This window comes from Coregonus clupeaformis, chromosome 15 (genome assembly GCF_020615455.1).
Source record: "Coregonus clupeaformis isolate EN_2021a chromosome 15, ASM2061545v1, whole genome shotgun sequence".
Classification (NCBI taxonomy): Eukaryota; Metazoa; Chordata; class Actinopteri; order Salmoniformes; family Salmonidae; genus Coregonus; species Coregonus clupeaformis.
This window is the reverse complement of record NC_059206.1, coordinates 35,447,842-35,457,334: the sequence shown is the minus strand read 5'-3', so window position 1 is coordinate 35,457,334 and position 9,493 is coordinate 35,447,842.

Below are 9,493 nucleotides of genomic sequence, written 5' to 3'. Positions count from 1 at the left end.
TGAGATCTGGAATGGAGCAACATACAGAGGGTGATTGACCGTCATCTTGAACTTCTTCCATTTTCTAATAATTGCGCCAACAGTTGTTGCCTTCTCACCAAGCTGCTTGCCAATTGTCCTGTAGCCCATCCCAGCCTTGTGCAGGTCTACAATTTTATCCCTGATGTCCTTACACAGCTCTCTGGTCTTGGCCATTGTGGAGAGGTTGGAGTCTGTTTGATTGAGTGTGTGGACAGGTGTCTTTTATACAGGTAACGAGTTCAAACAGATGCAGTTAATACAGGTAATGAGTGGAGAACAGGAGGGCTTCTTAAAGAAAAACGAACAGGTCTGTGAGAGCCGGAATTCTTACTGGTTGATAGGTGATCAAATATTTGTCATGCAATAAAATGCAAATGAATTACTTAAAAATCATACAATGTGATTTTCTGGATTTTTGTTTTAGATTCCGTCTCTCACAGTTGAAGTGTACCTATGATAAAAATTACAGACCTCTACATGCTTTGTAAGTAGGAAAACCTGCAAAATCGGCAGTATATCAAATACTTGTTCTCCCCACTGTGTGTGTGTGTGTGTATATATATTTATTTATTTATTTATTTATTTAGTTTTTTTTGTGGGGGGGTAGAAGGATTACTTTTATACTATCCAAGGTATTCCTTAAAGAGGTAGGGTTTCAAGTGTCTCCGGAAGGTGGTCAGTGACTCCGCTGTCCTGGCGTCGTGATGGAGCTTGTTCCACCATTGGGGTGCCAGAGCAGCGAACAGTTTTGACTGGGCTGAGCGGGAACTGTGCTTCCGCAGAGGTAAGGGGACCAGCAGGCCAGAGGTGGAAGAACACAATGCCCTCGTTTGGGTGTAGGGACTGATCAGAGCCTGAAGGTAAGGAGGTGCCGTTCCCTTCACAGCTCCGTAGGCAAGCACCATGGTCTTGTTGCAGATGCGAGCTTCAACTGGAAGCCAGTGGAGTGTGCGGAGAAGCGGGGTGACGTGAGAGAACTTGGTAAGGTTGAACACCAGATGGGCTGCAGCGTTCTGGATGAGTTGTAGGGGTTTAATGGCACAGGCAGGGAGCCCAGCCAACAGCGAGTTGCAGTAATCCAGACAGGAGATGACAAGTGCCTGGATTAGGACCTGTGCCGCTTCCTGTGTAAGGTAGGGTCGTACTCTGCGAATGTTGTAGAGCATGAACTTCACCACTTTGATGTTAGCGGAGAACGACAGGGTGTTGTCCAGGGTCACGCCAAGGTTCTTTGCACTCTGGGAGGAGGACACAACGGAGTTGTCAACCGTGATGGCGAGATCATGGAGCGGGCAGTCCTTCCCCGGGAGGAAGAGCAGCTCCGTCTTGCCGAGATTCAGCTTGAGGTGGTGATCCGACATCCACACTGATATGTCTGCCAGACATGCTGAGATGCAATTCGCCACCTGGTTATCAGAAGGGGGAAAGGAGAAGATTAATTGTGTGTCGTCTGCGTAGCAATAATAGGAGAGACCATGTGAGGATATGACAGAGCCAAGTGACTTGGTGTATAGAGAGAATAGGAGAGGGCCTAGAACTGAGCCCTGGCGAACACCAGTGGTGAGAGCACGTGGTGCGGAGACAGATTCTCACCACGCCACCTGGTAGGAGCGACCTCTCAGGTAGGACGCAATCCAAGAGTGAGCCGCGGCGGAGATGCCCAACTCGGAGAGGGTGGAGAGGAGGATCTGATGGTTCACAGTATCAAAGGCAGCAGATAGGTCTAGAAGGATGAGAGCAGAGGAGAGAGAGTTAGCTTTAGCAGTGCGGAGAGCCTCTGTGACACAGAAGAGCAGTCTCAGTTGAATGACTAGTCTTGAAACCTGACTGGTTTGGATCAAGATGGTCATTCTGAGAGAGCTAGCAGGATAATTGGCTATAGACGGCACGCTCAAGAGTTTTGGAGAGAAAATAAAAGGGATACTGGTCTGTAGTTGTTGACATTGGAGGGATCGAGTGTAGGGTTTTTGAGGAGGGGTGCAACTCTCGCTTTCTTGAAGATGGAAGGGACATAGCCAGCGGACAAGGATGAGTTGATGAGCGAGGTGAGGTAAGGGAGAAGGTCACCGGAGATGGTCTGGAGAAGAGAGGAGGGGATCGGGTCAAGCGGGCAGGTTGTTGGGCGGCCGGCCGTCACAAGTCGCAAGATTTCATCTGGAGAGAGAGGGGAGAAAGAAGTCAAAGCATAGGGTAGGGCAGTGTGAGCAGGGCCAGCGGTGTCATTTGACTTAATAAATGAGGATCGGATGTCGTCAACTTTCTTTTCAAAATGGTTGACGAAGTCATCCACAGAGAGGGAGGGGGAGGAGGAGGAGGATTCAGCAGGGAGGAGAAGGTGGCAAAGAGCTTCCTAGGGTTAGAGGCAGAGGCTTGAAATTTAGAGTGGTAGAAAGTGGCTTTAGCAGCAGAAACAGAGGATGAGAATGTAGAGAGGAGGGAGTGGAAAGATGACAGGTCCGCAGGGAGTCTAGTTTTCCTCCATTTCCGCTCGGCTGCCCGGAGCCCTGTTCTGTGAGCTCGCAATGAATCGTCAAGCCACGGAGCAGGAGGGGAGGACCGAGCCGGCCGGGAGGATAGGGGACATGGAGAGTCAAAATATTCAGAGAGGGAGGAGAGGAGGGTTGAGGAGGCAGAATCAGGAGATTGGAGGGAGAAGGATTTAGCAGAGGGAAGAGATGATAGGATGGAAGAGGAGAGGGTAGCGGGAGAGAGAGAGCGAAGGTTGCGACGGCACATCACCATCTGAGTAGGGGCAGAGTGAGTAGTGTTGGAGGAGAGCGAGCGAGAAAAGGATACGAAGTAGTGGTCGGAGACTTGGAGGGGAGTTGCAGTGAGATTAGAAGTACAGCATCTAGTAAAGATGAGGTCAAGCGTATTGCCTGCCTTGTGAGTAGGGGGGGACGGTGTGAGGGTGAGGTCAAAAGAGAAAAGGAGTGGAAAGAAGGAGGCGGAGAGAAATGAGTCAAAGGTAGACGTAGGGAGGTTAAAGTCACCCAGAACTCTGAGGGGTGAGCCATCCTCAGGAAAGGAACTTATCAAGGCGTCAAGCTCATTGATGAACTCTCCAAGGGAACCTGGAGGCCGATAAATTATAAGGATGTTAAGCTTGAATGGGCTAGTGACTGTGACAGCATGGAATTCAAATGAGGAGATAGACAGATGGGTCAGGGGGAAAAGAGAGAATGTCCACTTGGGAGAGATGAGGATTCCTGTGCCACCGTCGCGCTGACCAGAATATCTCTCTGACTGAATCCATAAAGTGATCGTATAGTAATAATGCGTTGTGTTTAGAAAATAACAAAAACACAGAAAAGCATACCCGCAGTAAAAGATATCAAACAGTGATGACAGGCATTGACAGGACGGTCACAGCCACACGTTCACTGGTTAGGTAGGACACAATATATATTTTAGATAGGAGCAACAGTAGTGATACATACCCTCAATGTGAAGTAATATTAATCCATAAATACAGAGCACAAGTACAACCCTTTTATATAAACCTTTTATGGTAGTAAGAAAATTAACATTTACTTAATTTCAATAAGTCACCTGCTAGCAAATCACCTGCTAGCAAATCACCTTCTGGCAATAGCTAGCGTGATGTTGTAGTGCAGTGACCAACGGTGCTAGTTAGCTCATCATTAACATGGCTAGCTAAGCCAGCAAAAACTTGGTTAACTTGCTGAAATAGGTCTTCAAGATATTAACGGCAAAATAAATATATACATAGCCACATTTGCTATAGACTTTAGGATATATGAACCAGTTTTCCAAAAACACTTATGTTATACAGTTTTAAACAGTTTTTATATACAGAGGAAGGAGACACGAACCTACTCTCAGAATATCTCAGACTGAGGAGCAGGCAGACCAACTTCCCAAATAGGGGCGAAGCACTCAAAACCCACTAGTTGTTCTTTCAAAAGAAAATAGTACAAAAAAATGGTAAGTCCGAAGACCTCTCGTATTACCAACCTTACTACAATGGCAGCAAATATTTGTATGAATTCAGTAACACAAAATTAAAGGAAACTTTATATCACCCCTTTTCCTGAAGTGAATGGTTTCACCCACTACTCTACCGCAAACTGCTTGTTCTTTGTCTACATTGCGTGCGAGGTTGATGGAAACTCTACATTTTAACTTTTTTACACATGTCTGAGGACGTCGGGAGATTACGTGGAAACTGGCCACTAGGGTCAACAGTGAGCGCTGTTATCTTCAAGTAGGTTTTGGTTTTGCTAGGGTGTTGTGGATGGGGATGGCTGATGAGCGTAAGCCAAAGGTTGCATGTTCGAATCCAGCGATATAAAGTTGTTTTTAGAGATTTTTGTTTTAAGCCTATCCCAAACCTTAACCCTTACCTTAACCTTTCAGAGTTAATGCCTAACCTTAAGATTTCGGAGTTAGCCTAAACTTAACACAAACCTTAAACATTTGGAGTTTATGCCTTAACCTTAATCACTCGAAATTTGACGTCTCGAACAACTTCAAAATTTGACGTTTGAGAAACATGGATGAACATGAGACTGAGAGCTAGTTGTGAATCATGTTATGGGTATGCTTGTCATTGGCAAGAACTAGTGTGTTTTTTTGATAAAAATAAATGTAATAGAGCTAAGCACAGGCAAAATACTAATGGAAAACCTGGTCTGCTTTTTTCATCAGGACAATAACCTAAAACACAAGGCCAAATATATACACTGGAGTTGCTTACTAAGATGACATTGAATGTTCCTGAGTGGCCTAGTTACAGTTTTGACTTAAATCTGCTTGAAAATCTATGGCAAGACTTGAAAATGGCTGTCTAGCAATGATCAACAACCAACTTGACAGATCTTGAAGAATATTTTTAAGAATAATGTGAAAATATTATACAAACCAGGTGTGCAAAGCTCTTAGACTTACACAGAAAGACTCACATCTGTAATTGCTGCCAAAGGTGATATGTAATACTTATGTAAATTAGATATTTCTGTATTCATTTTCAATAAATGTGCTAATAATTTCTAAAAACATGTTTTCACTTTGTCATTATGGGGTATTGTGTGTAGATGGCTGAGAAAAAATATATTTAATAAATTTTGAATTCAGGCTGAAGTCAAGGGGTATGAATACTTTTTGAAGGTAGTAAGATTAAATGTCCTTAGATGCTAAGCATGCATAACTGACAGCTGTCATAAGCATGAGAAAAGATTAGATATGACTTATGGTTGTATTTTTGTCATGTGAAATGGTTCTGTAGTGTATTCTTAGTTAACATGTAATACATAGTATAGTTCATGGCACGGAATTCCCATTTACCTGCTTCACAGAAATAACCAAATGTTTTATGGAAATTCTCCGTACGTGATGGTTTTCATAGAAACATGGATGGCCGTTAGCCCTGGTATGATTTTGTAGGTGGCATGGGATTATATTCTTAAAGGCTTTAATGGGTGTTCTACAGCATTATAATCTTTTAGAAGGATCCAGGTTCTTACAAGGTCCCAGCACGTATCCTATTGTGGCTGCAGGTTTAGAAGGACATTCTCATTTCATCGCTAATTACAATTTTAACAACTGGTGTAACATTACCCAAATGTACTGTATGTCATGGAATTACATTTTCACCACTTCTTTCCCTAGCGGTGTCAGTGTGATGTATATATTTTTTCCTCCTCTGGATCATCCTGAAAAATAGAGGAGAGAGCATTTAGGTTTGCACTTTACCACAGTGGCAGATTAAGCCCAGTGCATTAATGGATTATGGTGGACAGTGATTTTTTTTCCTGTTTGACTTCAGTCAGTTGACCATTCAGTCCCTTGGATTACAAGTATTTTCTCCCAGCAGCAGTGGTAGATGGTGGAGATGGGGATCGTGAGGGTGGGGATATACTTTAGGCGGCATATGCACACACACACACGCCGCTGCCCATGCTGTCCCTCTCAAAGCTGTCACTCCCCTCCCAGATTGTTCTGCTCCATGGAAGAATTAAAATGTAATCTGGCCATAGCAAGTGAGTGGCCAGGGAGGAAAAACCCAAATGCCTTTGCATGCATTGGAAATTGAATGGTATTGGTAATCTTAACTGCATCAGTTAACAGTCTTTTATTATTCTGGCATCTCATGGACGTTACAGTACAGAAGAGAAACTACAGTATATGGAACGGTTCTCATTATATAATTAAAACAGTAGTCATGACAACTTTCTGTCATGTGTTTTGATCATTGCATCAAGGGCAAGGGCACCAATGGACAATGCTGATGTTAATAATCTGGAAAAGTAGGCTACAAAAATTGAAAATGATCTCCCTATATGCTTTTTCAAGACACAAAAATTATTAGCTTAGTGGTTAAGAGCGTTGTGCCAGTAACCGAAAGGTCGCTGGTTCTAATCCCCGAGCCAACTAGATTAAAAATCTGTTGACGTGCCCTTGAGCAAGGCACATAACCCTAATTGCTCCTGTAAGTCGCTCTGGATAAGAGCGTCTGCTAAATGACAAAAAATAAAAATAAAAAATATAAAACAAGCGTTGCACCATTGCATTAAATTGCATGATGCTCATTGCTCTGACACAATGCACTGGATACATGAAAGCATCTCCTATTTTTCTGTAGTAGTGGCAATATCCGGAACGGCAGCATTGTTTTTTTCCCATTGCTCTTATTTCCAACCCTGACCCAGCGTTGACCTAACCTACTATCCATGTAAGAGGGCTATTGCAGGCCAGGGTTGCTAGTTTCATTTACCAAATGGCACGCGGGCACAATGACAGACAGCATCACAGGTCATGGGTTAAGATGGAATGCTATCATCCCTGTGTAATTGCCAGGCGTAGAGACAATTGTCTGATTTGAATGTGAGTGATATTGCACTAGAAGTGTGCCTGTTCTTTGATTGCAGGTTATAGTGAAATTGAGAGGAAATGTCATACCTTCATGCACACTGCCCCGGTTCTCCCCAGTTGATATATAGTGTGGGGTAAATTGAGCCAAAGGGTTAGTTGAGCCACCCCTTGTTTCTAGGAAACACACAATTTATCATGTGACCAAATATTTTGGAAAATGCCATCATTTCATGGAGTCTGAAGGAAGAAACCACATGGAAAAAGTGGTAAGCAAGTTAGGTCCAAAAAAAGGATTTTCACAGTCAAATTAATTTATTGTGTTATAGGGTTCATGATGCTTGTGTCTAAACCAAAGTAGATCATTTTTAGATTGTTTGGTACATCAGTTGCGGTCTCTATAAGCTACAATGTGTCTTATACCTAGCATGAAAGTGCACCCTTGTAGTTGTGTGGGCTAATATAGTCTAAATGTTTGCATTGGGGTAAGTTGTGCCAATGGCCACCATACCCCATACAAATTAGGATTACATTTGGTCAGTTTATTTTTTTATTTTTATTTAACCTTTATTTAACCAGGTAAGCCAGTTGAGAACAAGTTCTCATTTACAACTGCGACCTGGCCAAGATAAAGCAAAGCAGTGCGATAAAATCAACAACACAGAGTTACATATGGGGTAAAACAAAACAAAGTCAAAAATACAACAGAAAAAAACATTTATGCGTAATATGCATAGTATTTTTGACACGTGTCATGCATATGAACTCAAGATAGTGTTACAGAGCAGACATCATGTCCTGTGTATACAAATGTAAAACAAGCAGGGGTTTAGCCATCCTTGAGGTTCTTGAGAGAGCAGCTAATGAAGTGAGAGAAGGGAAGAAGTCCATTTGAGCAGCAGCAAGAGATGAAAAAATTGACTGAATGACACTGAAGACGTACATTGACAAAAAAGAAAACGAACATGTACCCATGCACTTGCCTTGGAATTGGCACAATCGAAACAACATCCTTGTCCCAGACAACTGGTCAAGAAATGGGAGGGCAAGTTATATGGAACAAAGAGATCTACAGTGGGGAAAAAAAGTATTTAGTCAGCCACCAATTGTGCAAGTTCTCCCACTTAAAAAGATGAGAGGCCTGTAATTTTCATCATAGGTACACGTCAACTATGACAGACAAATTGAGAATTTTTTTCTCCAGAAAATCACATTGTAGGGTTTTTAATGAATTTATTTGCAAATTATGGTGGAAAATAAGTATTTGGTCACCTACAAACAAGCAAGATTTCTGTCTCTCACAGACCTGTAACTTCTTCTTTAAGAGGCTCCTCTGTCCTCCACTCGTTACCTGCATTAATGGCACCTGTTTGAACTTGTTATCAGTATAAAAGACACCTGTCCACAACCTCAAACAGTCACACTCCAAACTCCACTATGGCCAAGACCAAAGAGCTGTCAAAGGACACCAGAAATAAAATTGTAGACCTGCACCAGGCTGGGAAGACTGAATCTGCAATAGGTAAGCAGCTTGGTTTTAAGAAATCAACTGTGGGAGCAATTATTAGGAAATGGAAGACATACAAGACCACTGATAATCTCCCTCGATCTGGGGCTCCACGCAAGATCTCACCCTGTGGGGTCAAAATGATCACAAGAAAGGTGAGCAAAAATCCCAGAACCACACGGGGGGACCTAGTGAATAACCTGCAGAGAGCTGGGACCAAAGTAACAAAGCCTACCATCAGTAACACACTACGCCGCCAGGGACTCAAATCCTGCAGTGCAAGACGTGTCCCCTTGCTTAAGCCAGTACGTGTCCAGGCCCGTCTGAAGTTTGCTAGAGTGCATTTGGATGTTCCAGAAGAGGATTGGGAGAATGTCATATGGTCAGATGAAACCAAAATAGAACTTTTTGGTAAAAACTGAAGAATGCTGAGTTGCATCCAAAGAACACCATACCTACTGTGAAGCATGGGGTGGAAACATCATGCTTTGGGGCTGTTTTTCTGCAAAGGGACCAGGACGACTGATCCGTGTAAAGGAAAGAATGAATGGGGCCATGTATCGTGAGATTTTGAGTGAAAACCTCCTTCCATCAGCAAGGGCATTGAAGATGAAACGTGGCTGGGTCTTTCAGCATGACAATGATCCCAAACACACCGCCCGGGCAACGAAGGAGTGGCTTCGTAAGAAGCATTTCAATGTCCTGGAGTGGCCTAGCCAGTCTCCAGATCTCAACCCCATCGAAAATCTTTGGAGGGAGTTGAAAGTCCGTGTTGCCCAGCGACAGCCCCAAAACATCACTGCTCTAGAGGAGATCTGCATGGAGGAATGGGCCAAAATACCAGCAACAGTGTGTGAAAACCTTGTGAAGACTTACAGAAAACGTTTGACCTGTGTCATTGCCAACAAAGGGTATATAACAAAGTATTGAGAAACTTTTGTTATTGACCAAATACTTATTTTCCACCATAAATTGCAAATAAATTCATAAAAAATCCTACAATGTGATTTTCTGGAGAAAAAAAATCTCATTTTGTCTGTCATAGTTGACGTGTACCTATGATGAAAATTACAGGCCTCTCTCATCTTTTTAAGTGGTAGAACTTGCACAATTGGTGGCTGACTAAATACTTTT